At 44.0% G+C, this 21395-nt stretch overlaps 1 protein-coding gene across 1 annotated transcript in view; it reads right to left on the reverse strand.

The window, feature by feature from the left end:
- The window catches only part of b4galnt4a (beta-1,4-N-acetyl-galactosaminyl transferase 4a), a gene marked incomplete at both ends in the record, with an annotated part of 477817 nt that overhangs the window by 192959 nt on the left and 263463 nt on the right, over nucleotides 1-21395 (reverse strand). The window lies entirely within an intron of this gene.

The raw sequence follows: 21395 nt of genomic DNA on the forward strand, positions 1-21395 counted from the left end.
GTTCGTATTGACGAAATTAACCCGACAGAATGGGGCGAACGTTAACGTACATATCGGTAAAAGAGTTAACATGTGTGTAACATGTCACATGTAGATGGATGGCCATTGGCCATGGACTGAGATGCACTCAGAGAAGCCCATCGAAAATAACAGAACCTGAGGTTAAATGCAAACACTAGCAAGTGAATTGCCATCTCCTGCGACCCCAAATGACAGCATCCATGTTCCCCCTACCATTAAATGGGGGGGAAATCGCAATGTCACAAAAAAACAAAAACAAAACAACACTGTCATTGCATTGGGTTCCCTGCTGGGTTTTTACGGCTGAACAGGCAGTTTGCTTTTTCTCCACCGCACACACGCAGGGAAGAGAAGGTGTTGTTGTAGAAACAGCCCGCGTATAACATCTGAAGACATCAGCGAAACTAAGACACACACACGCACACGGACACACGCACGCACACGCACACACACGCACGCACGCACGCACACACACACACACACAGTTTGTCCCCACCGCCGCGGAAAGAAGAGAGCTGTGACAGCGAAGTCAGAGGGAACGGAGGAGAGGGAGGAGAAGGGAGGAGTGTGACGAGGCTGACATTTGTCTGAATTACACAGGGAGAACACAGGACGAAGCAAGGACAGATGGTGAGACAGCACTGCCCCGCGGGAGCTGTTTCCACGCACGCACAAGTGTGCACGCATGCATGCACACACACACACACACACACGCACGTATGCACGCACACGTGCACGCATTTTTATTCCTTCTTATCATTGCTGTCGGAACAGAAACCTCTTATGTCCATATTTTTAGCATCAACCAAAGGCTTCAAATGTAGTAGATGTACAAGCTTGAAACGCGGCGCGAATCGCCTCGTTTCGATCTGCTACAACACGTCGTGCTGTGAGCTTGTAGATGTGTTATTTTCTGCTGCAAAACAACACATAATAGTCCTCAATGTGTTTTTCAAAAATTCTAGACTCCTGCAATAACTTGAATAATAAACCAAGTCAAAGAATAGTGTACTTTTACCCAGACGTACATTCACATATGCACGCACGCAGGCAAGCAAGCACGTAAATATGCACGGATGCACACAGACACACACAAGATGTAGACAAACAGTGTGATGTACTGTAGGATGCACATCACGTACACCCATCTGACAGTGGGTGGGTGTGCACAGCGGGTGGGAGAAAAGCAAGAATACACCGCAGGTGGTTGTCATGAAGCACCACCTGAAGCCAGTCTAAAGGCCCATTCCCACTGGGCCAGATAACAGATAAAAGAAATCTCTATCTCCAGATATGTTTCCATTCAAGTGGATGGTAGATACAGATACAAAAAAATAACTATCACAGATAAAAAGAATATCTGTGATAGTTTTTTTTTTTTTTATCTGTATCTACCATCCACTTGAATGGAAAAATATCTGGAGAAAGAGATTTTTCTATCTGTTATCTGGCCCAGTGGGAATGGACCTTAACACAGGAAAATACACAGTGCGCACGCACGGTTGCACGCACGCACGCACGCGCGCGCACACACACACACACACACACACACACACACACACACACACACACACATTTACTCAAGTACTGTACTCAAGTAAAGAAAGCACATTTTGATTTACTTTGTCTTTTGAATACATTTCCATTTAGTTTTAGTCATCTGAAATGTTTCACTTTGTCTAGTTTTAGTTGTCTAAATAGACTACAGTCAGATTTTAGTCAAACAAATTAACAGTTGATTTAGTCTAATAAAACGTACGTTTGCAGGCCTCCGTGGCATCGTAATGTCTCATTTATACTCTGTGCCGAGAATAGCAGCTAATTTTCAGAGCGCGTCACCCACGTACAGCCAAGTATAAAATGACTTGTCATAGTTCTACTGGATTTGTTCTCCACTGATACCTCCCTAACATTTTAGTCTAGTTTTGTATTTGTTGAAAACATTTTCAGTATATTTAGTCATCGTAGCTTAGTTTTTATTTAGTTTTCTGTAAAAAAAAAGGTTGTCAACGATAGTCATGGTGTCATAGTTTTAGTCAATGAACACACTCCACTCAATGAACACACTCAACGCTATGCAGCAGTACTGAGTCCTTCTTAAAAAGCAGGAGAAGCAGTCACAAAGAAGTCATAAAAGTAACTACATGTTACAGCAAACTCTCCAGCTTCAGTCAAACATAAAATTGAGCCCATTTTCCCTCAACCACTACCATGAAATGACCCATCTCTCAAATAAATGGAAAACCTAGGGAAAGAAAGCTGCTGAAAACATTATGGCTATACGCTGAAGATTGCCATTAAAGTGCAGGTGTTCTGCCCTCGGTTTGAGTTCATGTTTATGTTCATGTTAGAAACTTAAGTTTACATTGCTTGTGTGTTTATTTTGTAGTAATCCAATGAGGTGCTTTTATTTTGAAATGCTAAGGTTAGCAGACTCTTATTCTGACATGTCAGTAGTGGTTTAGCAGTGCATGCTGGGAAGAAGAAGCTCAGTAACCCAGTAGACTCCATTATACAACAAGCTGACAAGCACATGATGGCAGTGTTTTCTGTATCTTGAATCTTTATGAACCTTCGAAAGCAATGGCTGTAAGTTTGGACATGATTCACTTTCTGTACACTGTTTTGATTTGTTTATGAGCAAATTCATATAAATAATTCATGTTTGTTAAGAAATATGATGTTAATGGAAACTTGTAGATCGGCTACTTTTCAGAGACTAGCATTTCATTACATGTAGCTGTGTTTATATTTCATATTAGCATGTATTAGCCAGCTTAAATTCATAGAGTGATATTTTGATGATAGCTAAGACATTTCTTTGTCTTTGTTTTTCTGTTTGCTACAGTTTTACACGATTTTCACCTGTAACTCTGAAGATTGCAATTATTAAAAGGAGCAAGGCGCTCGCTTCCTGGCTCGTGAAAACCGAGTTTGGCTGTCTGTTTAACCTCGTTAACATACTGGAAGTATACAACACGTTGTGGGAACAGAACAGTAAAAAGCCAAGCCATCAGTGGGTGTAAAGAAAATACAAGGACACAGCCATGAGTTTCAAATCTAAAAACAATGCTAAAGATGACAAGGCTGAATCAGGATCAAAGTTTTCACTCAAGACAAGGTCAAAGGCAGCCTCTAATAAAACCTCGTCTTCTACAAAGGCTTCCGTCATTGAGAAGGCTGCCATAGCCAGAGCCTCAGCTGAAGCAATCCATACCAAGGTTGCCTATGTTAAAGAACAGCAGAAGATAAAAAAGCAACAGGCTCAACTAGACCTGGAAAAAGCTACACTAGATGCAAATAAAGCTACACTCGAGGCAGATTTGGAGGTTTTGGAAATTGAAGGGGAAGCGGCAGCTGCTAAAACAAAAGCTGAGGTGTTAGAGGAAGCGGCAGGTTGGTTGGATGAAGATGCACCAAGTGCAAAAAGTAAAGTCCCATCACAAGTGGTCAAACAAAGAACAGCGGACTATGTGCAACATCAAACACAGCTCCGTGCTCAAGATTTTGCTTTGCCACTGCACAAGGAAATGTTAAATCCTCATGATAAAAATCCCACCCCACAGATTCCAGCCGGGGACATGAAGAAAAGCCCCACACACATTTTCAAACCCTCAATGTATGAGCGTGCTCAGGCATTGGATCGCACGTTTATCCCAGGGCCATCAGTTAACCCACACAAACAATATGATGACCCTAGCCCTCGAAAATACGATCGGTCTCCTCCTAAAAAATATTATACTCCTCGACAGTACTTTGATCACATTGAGCGTTCTTCGCAAGAATCCAACCCCTTTCAAATGGAAGATTTTGCAAAATTCCTCGCACGTAGAGAGCTAGTGACTACTGGTCTCTCAAAATTTGATGATACACCAGAAAGTTATAGAGCATGGGAGTCCTCATTCCTCAATGCAACACGGGGCTTAGGCCTTACTTATAGCGAAGAATTGGACCTCCTAGTAAAGTGGCTCGGTAAAGAGTCATCAGAGCATGTTAAAAGGATCCGTTCTGTATATGTGACCAATCCCAAAGCTGCCCTCCAGCTGTCTTGGCAGAGACTTCAAGAATGCTATGCTACACCTGAAATAGTAGAAAATGCTCTGTTTAAAAGACTGGATAACTTCCCACGTCTGTCTGCAAGAGACAACGTCAAACTGAGAGAACTTAGTGATCTTCTCCTGGAGGTGCTGGCAGCTAAGAACGAAGGACATCTTCCCGGCCTCAGCTATCTTGATACGCCTCGCGGGATAAAGCCAGTAGTAGAGAAGTTGCCTCCAGGCCTACAGGAAAAATGGCTCAGCACCGGTTCTCGCTACAAGGAAGAACAAGAAGTAATCTTTCCGCCCTTCTCATTCTTTGTTGACTTTATCTATGGCCAGGCTAAGGCCAGAAATGACCCAAGCTTCGTCCTGTCAACCAACAGCCAGCCTTACAACAAAAGCGAGAGAACGCCAACAAGACAAAGTGGATTCAAGTCTGCTGTATCCGTGCATAAGACAGATGTTTCTGCAACTGCTGACGCAGATAACACAGGTGCAGCAGAGACTGAGAAGAAAGACAGTGATCCTGCTCGATACTGCCCAGTGCACAACAAGTCACATCCTCTGGCTAAATGTAGAGCCTTTAAATTGAAACCATTTCAAGAACGGAAGGATATCCTGAAAGAAAACAAGCGCTGCTATAAGTGCTGCTCTCCAAACCACCTGGCTAAGAACTGTCAGATAACGTTGAAATGTGATGAATGCCAGAGTGACAGACACTGCTCTGCTATGCATCCTAGCACCTCCCAGCCTCAGCCTAATTCTGCATCACCCACACCAGAAGCAGATGCAGAACCACAAGACGGCAACCAACTTGAGGTGACGGCACGGTGCACCAAAGTCTGTGGTAAAGGCAGCCCTGCTCGGTCCTGTGCTAAGGTGTGCTTAGCTCGGGTCTTCCCTAGAGGCCAACCAGACCGCTCCGTCAAGGTATACGTCATACTTGACGATCAGAGCAACCGCTCGCTGGCCCGCTCTGAGTTTTTCCAACTATTCAGGATTGAAGGCAGCCTGTCACCATATCTGATGAGGACATGTGCTGGCACAACAGAGATGACAGGAAGGAAAGCTGTAGGCTTTCAAATCCAAGCAGTCAACGGAGGCGAATGCTTGGATCTCCCACCTCTCATTGAGTGCAATGAAATCATGACCAATAAATCAGAAATACCAACACCAGACGTGGCGCTTGCACATGCCCACTTAAAGCATCTTGCTCCGTGCATCCCCAAGTTAGACCCTGACGCTCAGATGATGATCCTGCTGGGGAGAGACATGATACGGGTGCACAAGGTGAGAGAACAAGTCAATGGGCCCCATGATTCACCCTTTGCTCAGCGCCTCGACTTGGGCTGGGTAATTGTTGGTGAGGTGTGCATCGACAATGCTCACAAGCCGACTCTAAGTGTCTTCAGAACCCAAGTCCTGCAGAATGGACGTCCATCTCTCCTCACTCCTTGTCCAAACAACATCCGTGTTAAGGAGAAACCAAGCTACGGCGGGGAGCACAAGCATGACCTTCCCAAGCGCCCATCAAAGCCCATGCCAGCTGGAGACGAGCTAGGGCATGCAGTATTTGAACGTACAGCTCACGATAACAAGTACGCCATGTCATTCGAGGATGAAACCTTCTTGGAGATTATGGATCAAGAGGTTCATCAGGATGAACTGAACAATTGGGTGGCTCCACTGCCATTCAAGTCACCTCGTCCCCTGCTCCCAATCAATAGAGAGCAAGCGTTGTCCCGCCTCAGTTCCCTGAGACGCACTCTGAACAAAAACTCTGTGATGAAAGAGCAGTTTGCAGCCTTCATGGACAAGTTGTTTGAGAACAAGCATGCAGAGAAGGCACCACCTGTCCAAGAAGAGAACGAGTGCTGGTACCTGCCCATTTTCGGGGTCTACCATCCCCAGAAGCCGGGGCAGATACGCGTTGTGTTTGACTCGAGTGCCCAACAGCATGGTGTCTCCCTCAATTCAGTGTTGCTGACAGGTCCTGACCTAAATAACACACTGCTAGGGGTCTTAGTGCGGTTCAGGAAGGAACCCATCGCAGTCACAGCTGACATTCGTCAAATGTTTTACGGATTCCTAGTGAGAGACGACCACAGGGACTACTTGAGATTCCTATGGCATAAGGATAACGACCTCTCCAAGGAGGTAGAAGAGTACCGCATGCGGGTGCATGTTTTCGGCAACAGCCCGTCTCCGGCGGTAGCTATTTATGGTCTGCGGAGAGCTGCTCAGAAAGGTGAGCCTAAGTACGGCGCCGACACACAGCACTTCGTTGAGAGGCATTTCTACGTGGATGATGGTCTCATATCGCTTCCAACAGAGTCCGCAGCTATAGACCTCATGAAGCGTACTTGTGCATCACTTGCAGAGTCGAACCTGAAACTGCACAAAATCGCCTCAAACAGCATTACCGTCATGCAAGCCTTCGAACCAGAAGAACTGGCCTCAAACATCAAAGACTTGGGTCTTGACGATGAGACTCTGCCTGCTCAAAGGAGTTTGGGTTTGTGCTGGGACATAAGCACAGATACCTTCACCTTCAAAGTAGCTGTGACTGACAAGCCTTACACCCGCCGGGGAGTGCTATCTGTCGTCAATAGCATCTTCGACCCCTTGGGATTCGCAGCACCAGTGACAATCAGAGGCAGATTGTTGTTGCGAGAGCTCTCCAGTGGAGTCCAAGATTGGGATGCCCTTCTTCCAGATGATAAAATGCCCACATGGGAAGCGTGGAAATCATCACTGCAAGAGCTGAGCAGCCTCCAAGTACCCCGCTGCTATCTACCAATGTCCCTCTTAAGATCTACATACACAGAGCTGTGTCTCTTTTGCGATGCCTCAAGCTGGGCCATAGGGGCAGTAGCTTATTTACGATCTGTCACTGAAGAGGGTCATTGTGTAGTTGGATTTGTGCTTGGAAAAGCAAAACTATCACCACAGCCAGAGCCTACAATACCCCGTCTCGAGCTATGTGGAGCTGTCCTCGCGGTCGAGATGGCGGACGTCATCCTGGATGAACTGGACCACAAGCCAGATGCTGTGAAGTTCTATTGTGACAGCAAGGTGGTCCTAGGATACATCTGCAATGACACAAAACGCTTCTTCGTGTACGTGCATAATCGTGTGCAGCGTATACGCCAGACGACATCACCTGATCAGTGGCACTATATTCCTTCGGAACAAAACCCAGCTGATCTGGCTACCAGGTCTGTACCTGCATCGCAGCTCATGGATACTATGTGGTTCAAGGGACCTGACTTCCTTCGCAAGCCTACAGAGCCTAAAGTGCACAAGCCCTTTGAACTGATAGACCCTGAAGTCGACGTGGAAGTCAAGCCACAAGTAACCGCTCTCTCTACCCATGTTGAAGCCAGAGGGCTCAAATCTGAACGTTTCCAGTGCTTTTCAACATGGGAATCCTTGTTAAGAGCTGTCTCCTACCTGATTCACCAGGCACGTTCCTACAAGGCGGATTCTACAGATGCATCACAGCACACATGTAAGGGATGGCATCAATGCAGCAAACCGCGCACTCCAGAGGAACTTGCAGCTGCAAAGAGACTCATCCTTGAGACTGTTCAAAGAGACACCTATCCAGACGAGTATGCTGCTCTTCAAGCAAATAAAGAAGTCTCTAGTTCAAGTTCGATCTTGAACCTTGATCCCTACATCAGCGATGGTCTACTGAGAGTCGGAGGACGTCTCAGACACGCTTCCATTGAACCAGACGTAAAGAACCCAATCATCCTCTCAAAGCAAAACCATGTGACCAAATTGCTTGTGAAGCACCATCACATGGAAGTGAAGCATCAGGGACGACTATTCACAGAAGGAGCCATCAGGGCGGCTGGTCTGTGGATTGTGGCCGGCAAGAGGCTGATTGGCTCTATCCTCCATCACTGTGTGATATGCCGCAAGCTCAGGGGGAAGCTAGAAATACAGAAGATGGCTGACCTCCCCCCAGAGCGGCTTGACACATCTCCACCTTTCACTTACGTCGGTCTAGACGTGTTCGGACCGTGGACAGTGGTCACTCGACGCACCCGCGGAGGTGCAACTCACAATAAAAGGTGGGCCATTCTGTTCACATGCATGAGTACCAGAGGAGTACACATTGAGCTAATAGAGTCAATGGACACAAGCAGCTGCATCAACGCCTTGCGAAGATTCTTCGCAGTCAGAGGCCCAGCGAAGCAACTTTGGTCAGACAGGGGGACCAACTTTGTTGCTGCCAGTTCAGAACTCGGCATGGCACGTCCTGATGATGAACAGACCAGCATCTTGAGGTATCTCCATAGCAATGGCTGCACATGGAAGTTTAATCCCCCACATGCGTCCCACATGGGAGGAGTGTGGGAACGCATGATTGGCGTAACACGCAGGATTTTAGACTCCATGCTCTTGCAAGACAAGCATACTCGCCTGACACATGAAGTACTTTCTACGCTTATGGCGGAGGTATCTGCGATAGTCAACGCAAGACCACTGGTTCCCGTCTCATCAGATCCCGCAGCACCTATCCTGCTTTCTCCTGCCATGCTCTTGACCCAAAAGCCAAGCTTAGCTGCTCCACCAGGAGACTTCACTGGAAAAGATCTCCTGAAATACCAGTGGAGACAAGTGCAAGCACTTGCAAACGAATTCTGGAGCCGATGGAGAAATGAGTACATCAGCACTCTGCATTCAAGACGCAAGTGGCACAAGGCACAACGCAACCTGCAAACCGGAGATGTTGTGCTGCTTAAACAAAGTCAAGCACCAAGGAATGAATGGCCAATGGCTTTGGTCACATCAACCTTTCCAGGGACCGATGGAAGGGTCCGCAAAGTTGAAGTGAGGACATCATCCCAGGGCACCTCAAAGACTTACCTGAGGCCCATCTCTGATGTCATCATCCTCCTAGAAAAGGACTGAGATAAGAAATTGTAGTGGCATCAGTAATGCCAGGCGGGGAGTGTTCTGCCCTCGGTTTGAGTTCATGTTTATGTTCATGTTAGAAACTTAAGTTTACATTGCTTGTGTGTTTATTTTGTAGTAATCCAATGAGGTGCTTTTATTTTGAAATGCTAAGGTTAGCAGACTCTTATTCTGACATGTCAGTAGTGGTTTAGCAGTGCATGCTGGGAAGAAGAAGCTCAGTAACCCAGTAGACTCCATTATACAACAAGCTGACAAGCACATGATGGCAGTGTTTTCTGTATCTTGAATCTTTATGAACCTTCGAAAGCAATGGCTGTAAGTTTGGACATGATTCACTTTCTGTACACTGTTTTGATTTGTTTATGAGCAAATTCATATAAATAATTCATGTTTGTTAAGAAATATGATGTTAATGGAAACTTGTAGATCGGCTACTTTTCAGAGACTAGCATTTCATTACATGTAGCTGTGTTTATATTTCATATTAGCATGTATTAGCCAGCTTAAATTCATAGAGTGATATTTTGATGATAGCTAAGACATTTCTTTGTCTTTGTTTTTCTGTTTGCTACAGTTTTACACGATTTTCACCTGTAACTCTGAAGATTGCAATTATTAAAAGGAGCAAGGCGCTCGCTTCCTGGCTCGTGAAAACCGAGTTTGGCTGTCTGTTTAACCTCGTTAACATACTGGAAGTATACAACACGTTGTGGGAACAGAACAGCAGGGGTCTACTAGCCTGTTTTAACCAGACAATATCCATATCGTTGTTGTCGGGTGAAAACCGTGTATGTCCAAAACCGTTCGTTTTGTATTATCATTTTAAAAATGGTTTAAACTAGTGAAAACAGCCGATCTACAAGCACACAACGCCTCGCACCGCGAGGCGTTGTGTGTTTGTAGATCTGCTGTTTTCACTACTTTTGTGCAACGGCCTTGTATGATGAAGCAGGGCTTTACTTTGGGAAAGAACGTACACATTTTAAACAGCAGTAGATAGGCTACTGTATTTTCAAATAGCCTATGGATATAAGTGGTCATGTGACCTATTCCGGGCATGTTTTTCATACACCTGACCTGGTTGCTTATTTCTCTCGCAAAATCTGGCAACACTGAACACACTACAAGCAAAAGGCGGAATCTGTATGCCTACCTTGGTGGCTCCCAACCTTTTACCCTTGGAACTGTGCTGTGTTGTAAATAGTGCATTTATATTCTGCTTTAATCCAAAGCGCTTTACCATGCGCTTTACATTCACCCATTCACACACTGACGGCAGAGGAAACCATGGCAAGCCAAAGCTCCAGTAAAATGCAGACTTTAGTTTTTGTACAACAAACAAATAGAGAGAATCTGAAGACTCCCAAATGGGCACTTTGTTTTGTTGGTTGTCTCACTCAATGATGATCAATTCGTTTTGGTGGTAAACATGTATGGATACAGCAACAAACAGGAACATGAACAACATGAACTCTCTGTTGGATACATTTGATAATAATATGGCACTTTGAGTGCTAGACTATAGACAGATGGCCTAGTACAAACGCTAACGGCGACGCCAATATGATGAAACAGACGTCATTGTTACAGTATATAGTGATTTAAGAGTAAAACAAGACACATTTTAGAAGAAGTCACGATCATCAATCATAACAATGTATATTGAAGATGCTTTTAGAAGGCTGAAATGTATCAAGTCGGTACCAACAGGCTGAGTTTTAGATGAAATGTTCAAAGGAATTATCCCCCCTTTTTTACTTAGAGTTTATTCAGAGAACATGAACAACGAGAAGCTCCCTTCATCCAAGACTTGACACAAGGATTAATTAATGGAATCCCTAAACCACAATAACACATTTTATTGCTAAATAATTGGCAACCGATTAGTCTCCTCAATAATGACTATACAATAATTGCTATACATGTTTTTTTTTTATAAACTCGGTGACATCATTGAGAATGAAACACAATGTGCTTTCATGACATGGCAGACATTAATTAATCAACAACATAAGGCTGGTGGTGCTTGGCATGTCGTTATTATTCAGGGTTAGTGCCTGATGAAAGCGTTATCCTTTTCTCAGATTTATTTAAACAGTGATTCATGTTTTAAAACACTTTGATTTATTTGGTTATGCAGATCTGTTTAAGAAAGGAAAATCTATTACAAGGCTGTTCACTTTGTGTGAAAAGCAATGTTTTGTACGTCTCCCTATTACTGGCTGGACTCAATTATTCATTTTACAGATGGCAAGACTTTATTCCTAAAAACATAAAGGAATGCAATACTGTTCTTATTATTTCCTCTGATCTTATTATTTCGCAATATTCAATTCATGGCGTGGCTCTGTAGGGAGGCTCTAGTCGTCTATAAGAGGGTCTGTCTGTCTGTCTGTCTGTCTGACTGTCTGTCTGTATGTGTGTGTGTGTGTGCGTGCGTGTGTGTGCGTGTGCATGTGCGAGTTTTGATTGATTGAATACTTTATTAGTCAGAACTTTATTAGTCAGACCTTTATTAGTCAGAAATGTAACCAGCACAGATACAGTTGTGATATTATGGCTAAAAAGATAATCCCAAAAAATCCTGGGGCAGGACTGGCGCCATTGGGGTGCCAGAGCTGCAGGGCCTTTCATACTCAGTTGCAAATCCTGCCCCCTCAGTTTAAGTTTTATATCATCACTGTCGGGCAGAAACCTTGTATCTCTGAGTTAAAAATGTCAACGTTTTATCGTAAAGTAAAGCCCTGTTTTATCTTCCAAGACTATAGCACAAAACTAGTGAAAATAGCAGATCTACAAGCACACAACGCCTCGCGATGCGTTGTGTGCTTGTAGATCGGCTATTTTCACCAGCCGAGCCTGTCCTGGGGACTTGTTTCCATTGTGTTCCTGACATGTGTATTTGTGCGTTCGTGCGTGCGCCTGCTGTCTGTCTGTCTGTGTTTCTGGAGCTAAACTAGCAAATTAAAAAAACAGCGACAACAGGAAACACCAACTTTTGTACGAACCTGCCCCTCCCCCCCAAAAAAATTACAATAGAACTAGAGCATTTACAGCAGGGCCTGATTAACCCTGTGAGGTGCCCCAGGGCGACCTCAACTTAGTGCACGCACCTTCAATGTATTTATTTTACTATGGATCTAAACACCATAGATTTATTGGCAGTACAAATTCAACACATATGACACCATAACAGACAAAAAAAGCAACCAGCAACTACCAATATTAAGGAGAAAAAAGACTGGCTAACTTTTCTCAGTGCACAGTTAAATAAATCCATACTGTATGTCTTACCTTGCGCCAAATTATTCAATTTTATGTGGAGGTGATCAGATCAGATGTCCCCACATTACTGACACATGGGGACACAAAACAATGTGTTATCCAGCCTTGTTGAACAGCGCCGAAAAACGTTAGTAGCCTACGTCGGTAGGTATCGTAAATGTAAAAGTCCTACGGATGTCTGTAGTTAATCCAAGGTGGTAAAAGCTGTGAAACAGCTGTTTAATTCGGGTATTTAGATAAACTGCATGCATGGTGTTTGTTTACACCGCGCTTCAGGAAGAGACGTTCAGACACTGAACTCCGTCTTCTTTTTCTCAAACTTGTTGTGCCCCTGCCTGGCATGTGCCCCAGGGCAGATGCCCGACGAGGCCAATGGCTAATCCGGCCATGATTTACAGAGTCAAACCTGGCTTCATTTTGACCAAATTGTTTAATTCGGTGCTTTCCATTGGCTCCCCCGCCCACCCCGAGTGCCACAGGCAATCATCCAATCAGGGGAGTGAAATCCCCCCAACGCAGTGATCTGGAACGCAAAAACACGGCCACAAACTCCTTCCCGGGGCCTTTTTCCTCACGCCAAATGACGGGGGTGAGAGAGAAAGAGAAAGTCTTTTCAGGGCATGGTAATCACCACTTGGCCTTGATTTATTCATACCCTCAAGCGTGATTTTCACTTACTGTCGTTGCCCCGGCAGTATTGCCGATAGGCCCGTCATCACAATTATTACATAATCGTTTGCATGATGAAAAATTGTCATATATTTTCAAACCTTTTCAAAAATAGTGGAAATAGCAGATCTACAAGCTCACAAAGCGTCGCGTGACGCATCCACTATCAATGTTCTTTTTTAAGTATAAAGTTGTTATTTCTTTGTATATTTAGGTTATGTATCATATCTACCGTGTGCAACTTCAAAGCCTATACAAGCCAAACAGAAATGCAATTATTTGAGTGACAATTAATCGTCATGTAGAAATGTCATAATCATGACAGCCGCAATTGCTGAAAATAGCGACCCACAATCTCCCAACGCGCCGCAGCGCCACGTGCTGCGAGTGAGCTTGTAGCTATTTTGGATATTTTCGGTGAAACCTCCACCACAGCAGGCAAACCCAGTAGAAACCGGGCATAATGGATGTCATGTTCTGTCAGCATCAGCAGGCTTTCTCGCAGACAGTCAGTCCTGACCCATGAAGGGGTCCTTTTATCCTTTTATCCAGGCGATGTAATGGTCAACTAAGCATCCTACACAGCGCCAGAGGTGCAGCAATTATGGACCCATGAATTAACCATGAGAGATCTTCTGGTCCAAACATTACAGTCCTATTGCGTCAGGCAATGTGTATTTGAGTACTGTGTTGAGCTACTTTTACTTTACTTGAGTATTTCATATTCTTTCAACACTTCTGCTTCTTCTCCACTAAGTCCTAGAGGCACATTTTTTTTACTCCACTACAGATGCAGTTGCAAGTTACTTTGCAGATTTAGATTATCAGTACAAAACATACAGCATATTTACCACTTAAAGGGATAGTTCACCCCTAAAATGACTTTTTTTGTCTATCGATTACTCACCCCACGGAGACTTGAATTCATGGATATTTTTTAGTTTTATTTCACATTCCTAAGCCAATAATTTGAGGAGACTCTTTGTGTCTCCATAGGGAACAAAACAGGCTCTTTGTGTATCCATAGGGAACAAAACAGGCTCTTTGTGTCTCCATAGGGAACAAAACAGGCTCTTTGTGTCTACAAAACAGGCTCTTTGTGTCTCCGTAGGGAACAAAGCAGGCTCTTTGTGTCTCCATAGGGAACAAAACAGGCGCTTTGTGTCTCCATAGGGAACAAAGCAGGCTCTTTGTGTCTCCATAGGGAACAAAACAGGCGCTTTGTGTCTCCATAGGGAACCTGGTCATCAAATGTTTAGCTTAGGAAATACAATAAAAAAGAAATGTGTGTCACAATATGATGCCTACAGATCGGCAATTCAAGTACGTTTGACAAATTAAGAAAGGGTAAAGTACATTTACTTTGTTACTGTAAGTATATATTTTCATGGCAATACTCTTGCACTTTTACTCAAGTAACATTTTGAATACAGGATTTTTACCTTTTATTGATTGTTTGATTGATTGAATGATTGAATGATTGAAAACTGTATTAGTCAAAAAGGTATAGCACAGAGGTACAGTATAACACTTGTAGCATTGTTACTTTTACTTAAACGGATTACTTCTTCATTGGTCCTATGTGTCAGGCGATCACATTGCTATCCTTGCGTTTTTTGTGGGCACGCGTTTGTTTACTTTACGCTGACTTTGTGCTTTGCCCCCGTGCGAGTTCATCGGGCAAACGCGGAAAGTACGGGGTGAAAAAAGCAGAAGAGGGAGGTAGAGAGAGAAAGGTGATAGCGGTGGAAAACAGACTGACAAATGAGAAAAAAAGGATGAGTATGGGGAAAAGGTCCAGCGAGTGAGAGAGAGATGGATGGACGCTGGAAACGCAGAGCCAGAAAAAGAAGGACTTTCAGAGGTTAGAGGCAGTGTTGGAAGAAGTACCGGTACTCAGATTTTGTTTTACTTAAAGGGGTACTGTCACCTAAAGGGGTTGAGGGGCAGATTACACTGTGACATGAGCTTCTCTGAAAACGGTCTGAAACAGTCTGAAGCTCATGTCACAGTGTAATCTGCCCCTCGCCCCCCCCCCCAACAACAGCTGACCAGTACAGTAAGTAGTCAAACAGTCAGGCTATACAGACAATTAATTTGATTGGCTTATAATTGCACATCCCCACAATGACATCATAAAAATATTAACTTGTTTTTTAAGATGATTCTTAAAGTGACAGTAACCCTTTAGGTGACAGGCCCCCTTTAAGTATCGAGTAACAACATAGAAATCGTTGCTGTCGGGCAGAAACCTCTTATCTCCACATTATTTTGTGTTTTTTTGTTTCGTATATTAATTGTAGATCTGCTACCTTTTTATATACGTTTGAATTTGAATCCTGAAAAGTAACAGTTTTGGACATATGAGGTTTCCACCAGACGGAGAAGAAATACTATGTTAATAGTAACAGTCCTGTATTCATTTCAAAATGTTACTTGAGTGCCAGTACAAAAGTATTGGCCTCAAAATATACCTAGCAATGTCAAAGTAAGAGTACTCAACTTTCGTCTGGTTCTAAAATAGGCCCGCTCTGCAAGCTCCACAAGTACAGTACTAGAGTACATTTTCACGCAGTTCCTTTCTGCCACTGGTTAGAGGGCAGCCAGTAAATAAGTCTTATGTAAAGCTTTTAATAGATTTCCTGTGGGGTTTTTAAAAGCAGACCTTTCCATGGCCTAACCCCCCCCCCCCCCCCCTCTCGCCCCTGTGCCTGTCAAATAGAAATAAGCAGCTTTTAAGTCTCTCGTTATAAAAGGAACATATTTCCGTGCGACTCTGTAGCAGGACGTGTACAGGTTGCAACAAAGAGGACATTTTCTAGAGGCTTGAGGGTGCTAGATTATAATTGGGTTTATTTCAGGTTGACAGCCCGCAGTGAAAGCACTCGGAAAATGTTCTCTCACCTAACCTTTCCTGACTTCATTTTGTCGCCCCGGCTCCACCCCCTCACCTCACAAAGTCACACGTAACAAACAAAATGGCCGCAGCACCAGTGAATAATGGACAATTAATGTTTGCTTTTTTTTTTTTTTTACAGAGACAATAATGCCTTGCAGCTCTCCGTAATATCAGTTGCCGGGACTATGAGTTCTGTAGGTCACTGTCATATCACTCTCACAGTTAAATTAAATTAGTATAGAAATCTATGTTGCTATAAACTGCATATAGCAACAACTACACACAGAGGTCTTCTCGGCTTGAAAGGTATAACAACGTACAGGGGTTCCAGGCCAGTGTTGTATTGGTCACGCGGTACCACGCCGTCCTGAATCTTTTCGAGCAGGAGCATGCGCTAATGCGCATGCATTGGTTAAAAACAACCCTTTAAGTTCACACCTCAACAACGTTTACAAAAGCTGTAGTGTCACACCAGGGTGATTTAACATAGGAACAGGCCTGGATGCATATCAATAAACCATCGTCTGACCTGTTAACTCCTGTACTGTAGGTGATAAGCGACGTGCGCGTGACGCCATTGCAATAGCGTACCCCCTAAAATAAATTCACAGATACAACACTGTTCTAGGTCTAACAGCTCACCCGCACTGCCCGCGACACGAGCGCCGCTACCCGAACAACAAATTCTCATTAAAATACATTTGTTTCAATGAGACCGTCCTGACATACCGCAAGCGACAACGAATCTTTCCGCAATGTCGTCCACTCCTCCTATTGTCGCTCGCAGTCTCCATTTGAGCGAGGTTTTGCGTCAATGTCCCGCCCCCAAACACTTTGTATTGGTTGAGATCACAGGGAAGCGTCTCCCTAGAAGCAGCTGCCTGCCAGAGATGGACCAAGTACTCGACCCCAGTACTTTTCTTTAGAGTAGAGATACTCCTGGTCAAAATGTACTCCACTAATAGTAAAAGTAGCTCAGTCAAAATCTTACTCAAGTAAGAGTAAAAAAGTACTCGCTTTTAAATGTACTCAAATGTATTCAAGAGTACATAATTATGCTTTAAAGAATACTTAAAGTACAAGTAAAAGTAAAAGTAAGAGTACCTGACTTATTTTCCACATCACTGAATTACTGTAATTTTTCACAATGAATTTATATGAGCTTGTAACTCTTTTTACTGCATGCATTGATGTGCTTGGTTGTAGAACACTATACTTAAATACAGTACTCAAGTACATTTACTCCGTTACTGTCAAACACTGCGCTGCCTGCCACTGGTACAAGCTACGGTACGTCGCAACACAATGACCGATGCTCCAAATGAGGAGAGTATTTCGCGGGACATCGCGTCGCGTCACTCGCGCTGCCACAGGCAGTGCGGATGAGCTGTAACAGTGTAGTGTGTGTCCCAAAGACAAAAGGTAAACTACAAAAAATGGTTTCATTTGTACACCCTCAGAGTTACAGAGCTCATAATGCTCCCGTACCAGATGCTGAAAAACAGTGGCCTAAATATCGTCACCTTTGGGCAGAAACCTTGTATCTCCAAGTCTCAAATTTGTATGTTTTTTCGTAAATTAAAGCCCTGCTTCATCATACAAAAGTGTCGCACAAAAGTATCGAAAACAGCAGATCTACAAGCACACAACGCATCGCACAAGATCGTCTATTTTCACTACTTTAAAGGAGTAGTTCACCCTCAAAATGACTTTTTTTCTATTGATTAGTCACGCCATGGAGACTAGAGTTCAATAATATTTTTAGTTTTTTGTTGCATTCCTAAGACAAAAATGTGATAATAAATTTACCCCCATTCGTTCCGGATGGTGACCCGTTTCTAAACGGGTCACCATCCGGAATCAATGGGGGTAAATTTACTTGAATCAAATTTTTGTCTTAGGAATGCGACAAAAACCAAAAAATATTATTGAACTCTAGTCTCCATGGCATGACTAATCAATAGAAAAAAAGTCATTTTGGGGGTGAACTACTCCTTTAAATCATTTTTAAAATGATAAATACAATACGAACGGTTTTGGACATACAGGGTTTCCAACCGACAACGAGGATATAAAACCCTCTCCCTCCTCATCCTCACAGCCTTCAGCTTCACTGACTCTTCCCCCATGTTGTCTCCTGTCTCCATCGCTTCCTGACTGTCTGTCCTCTCCGTCTCTCTCTCTCTCTGTCTCTCTCTCTCTCTCTCTCTCTCTCTCTCTCTCTGTCTCTCTCTGTCTCTCTCTGTGTCTCTCTCTCTCTCTCTCTCTCTCTCTCTCTCTCTCTCTCTCTCTCTCTCTCTCTCTCTCTCTCTCTCTCTCTCTCTCTCTCTCTCTCTCTCTCTCTCTCTCTCGCTCTCTCTCCATCCTTCCACCTCTGTGGGTGAGCTGTCTGTTTCTCCTCCATGCATCTTTAGAACGCCAGGGCTCAGCTGTCGCCTGTCACTTCCAGGTATTCTCTCTCTCTCTCTCTCTCTCTCTCTCTCTCTCTCTCTCTCTCTCTCTCTCTCTCTCTCTCTCTCTCTCTCTCTCTCTGTAAAGTATCGCTATTATTAACAAAGTATGCCATGTGTGTGGAGGTGTCAGCACAAGGCTGGTGTGTGCATCTGCTTCTCTGTCTGTGTTCAGAGAAACTAAGTTAGTGTGTGTGTGTGTGTGTGTGTGTGTGTGTGTGTGTGTGTGTGTGTGTGTGTGTGTGTGTGTGTGTGTGTGTGTGTGTGTGAGAGAGACTAGCAGTCGAATGAAGCCGGGATGTCGAATGGACGTCGCGTGTGGAAGGAACATGTTATTCAAACCATTTCCTTTCCCCTCCATCAGGCGCCCCAGCTGGCCAGGGGGAGGCAGTATAGAGACCGGGACAACTGCATGTTTTTTTTCGGGGACACGGGAAGAACATACACATGAGATAAGAGGTTTCTGCCAGACAACAACGATCTCCTCTCTCTCCTTTTCTCTCTCTCTCGATATCTCTTTTTTTCACCCTCCTATCTCACAGTCCAGAGACACACAGAGACAGTGTGGCGCTGTCGTGGTGCCATGGTCAGCCTGAAAGACGCTGAGAGTTGGGGGCTCAGGTAACAGCCTCTCAAAGAGCTGACGATACGGAGGCTTCCTCTACTTAAACCCCCCAAACGCAACCCCTACTTTTACTCCACTAAAATGATTTGAAAACTTTAGTTACTAGTTACTTTGCAGACATAAATTATAATATTATAAAACATACATAGACCACTTTAGCCCTATTTCATACCTAGGCTGTTTGAAAATAGCCGATCTATAAGCTCACAACGCGTCGCGATGCGACCCCCACACCCCACACCCCTCTCAGTGAGGAGTCAGATGTACTGTATGACACAGGCGGTTCTGCGGGAGAGTTTGAGGCGGCATTCGATGCCGACGTGTGCGTTTAGCGAGAGGCGGGGTCAAATAAGTTCTACAGGATAGGTTAGGGATCTCTGCCAGGCAGCCTGCGGAGATCCCCCGCCAAAGACCAGGAAGAGGTGTGTGTGACTATAGCATCTTGTGTCAGCAGCTAACCACACATTTCAGCAATCGAGAATCAATTGGGTAACTTGGGGACTGCGGATGGAGTTTAAATGAGTCACGTTAATCTAAACAAATAAAGTAAAGTAATTCTCCTCTCGTTTTCATTTTGGCTTTACACCACAAGAACCCATATCGTCCCTTGGCTTTTCTGAGCATGTCACAATAGGTAAACAAAAATAGCCGATCTAACAATCTTACAACGCGTTGTGAGCTTGTAGCTCAGCAGTTTTCGGTGAGGAGATTTGGTTTAAAGGGGACATGATTAAATTAAAGACCCCTGGGAGACCCCAGTCAACAAACTATGTATATACTGTATGGTTTAAGTGTTTAATCGCCCATATCTATTTAACAAGAACAGTGGGCAATTAAATGAACTGCCCCAGAGGACATTTAGCAGACAGCTAACTTTCATTGCAACGTTTAAGCTCCCTGGATAGTTGGCACAGGTTCCCAAGCACAGTGCTAAAGAAACATACAAACTGCCATGGTTCAGTTCAATCTACGGTTGCATACACAGTAAAAATACAAACCACCAAGGTTCAGTTCAATCTGCGGTTGCAACAGATGTGCCATTTCAACACTTCACATGTCCTGTCATTGGCAAGACAGTAGATTTTCAGGGGATTTGCAGAACATCGAGCTTGTAGATCAGCTATTTTTTGCTATTTTAATGACCTTCACTGACTTTGAAGTTTAAATGTACCTATGAAGGTGGATTCTGCTTTTCAATGGGAATGGAGTGGTTTCTTGCTATTTGTGGAGTTTCTGCAAAAATAAGCTCCATTCTCCATAAAAATTAGAAATGCAAACAGGGAAAGAAGCCTGTGGAAAAAATGCTTTTGCAGGATATTTGCTGGAAAATAGCAGTAAATACCGAAGAGTTGACTCCACCTCACCCCCTAGCAGGCTAGCACAATGTTCCCTTGTATTCCTTCTTGTCACCTGTTATTTGATAGATATATTACTGAGGTACAACATTGTTCTCTTTGCTCTCTAATTACAGTATGTGACCATTTATGTTCCAATTTCCTGAACAGGGTTCACACCATTAACTCTTGTAGGTCTCTCTGGACAAGAGCGCCTGCTAAATGCCTAAATTGCAATTGGACAAAATGACATTCAATATCGGACCAAATCATGTATAACAATGAACAATGTTCTTATATTTGGGTTCGCGGAGAGACACAAATCTTATTAAACGGGGGCCCAGTGGCCCAGTGCGTGTCAAATTACGGGTCCTTGAAATTAGAAGAGGACGTTCAGAATCACTGGTGTAGTGCCTAGTAAAATACTTTCCGTTCCTTGTGCCTGTTGAGTCACGAATTCAAGTGACCATGGCTTTGTCCTTCATGCTTTCCTTGTCTCTCTCTCACGTATCCCCCCCCCCCCCCCCCCCCTCTCTCTCTCTCTCTCTCTCTCTCCCCATCACACAGCAGTGATTCCCCCCAGGGACCGTCCTATATATAGCCTTAAGCTGCAACATGGACCTTTCGTAGCAGCGGAGCGTGCTGACCTCCGACTACGGTTGAGCGGAGTAGAGGGGAGACGGAGAGGAGGAGGAGGAGGAGGGTGGAGAGGAAGATGAAGTTATTGTTATGGGCTGAACGTTCAGTTGGTGACGCACAAGGGAAACCAAACAGAAGGAGAACAGCAGAACGTAGTGAGATGGGGACGTATAGGGAGATAGGGAAAGATGGGATGGGATGCGAGTGAGCTGGAAAACAGATGACAAAGAGGACTATAGAGCAGTGTCTCCCCTTTTTCACATTTCTCCCCTTCTCCCGTTAACTCTGACACAGTGGTGTAAAATAACGAAGTACTTTTAGTTAAGTAATGTACTTAAGTACAGTTTTGAGGTATTTGTACTTTACTTGAGTATTTCCAAATTCCAATAATTTAACTTCTACTCCTAGTACATTAACATACATAAACCACTTTAGCCCAATTTTATACGTTGGCTATTTGAAAATAGACGATCTACAAGTGTCGCATCGCGGCGTGTTGTG

Source organism: Nannobrachium achirus (genome assembly GCF_963921795.1).
Source record: "Nannobrachium achirus genome assembly, chromosome: 11".
Taxonomy (NCBI): domain Eukaryota; kingdom Metazoa; phylum Chordata; class Actinopteri; order Myctophiformes; family Myctophidae; genus Nannobrachium; species Nannobrachium achirus.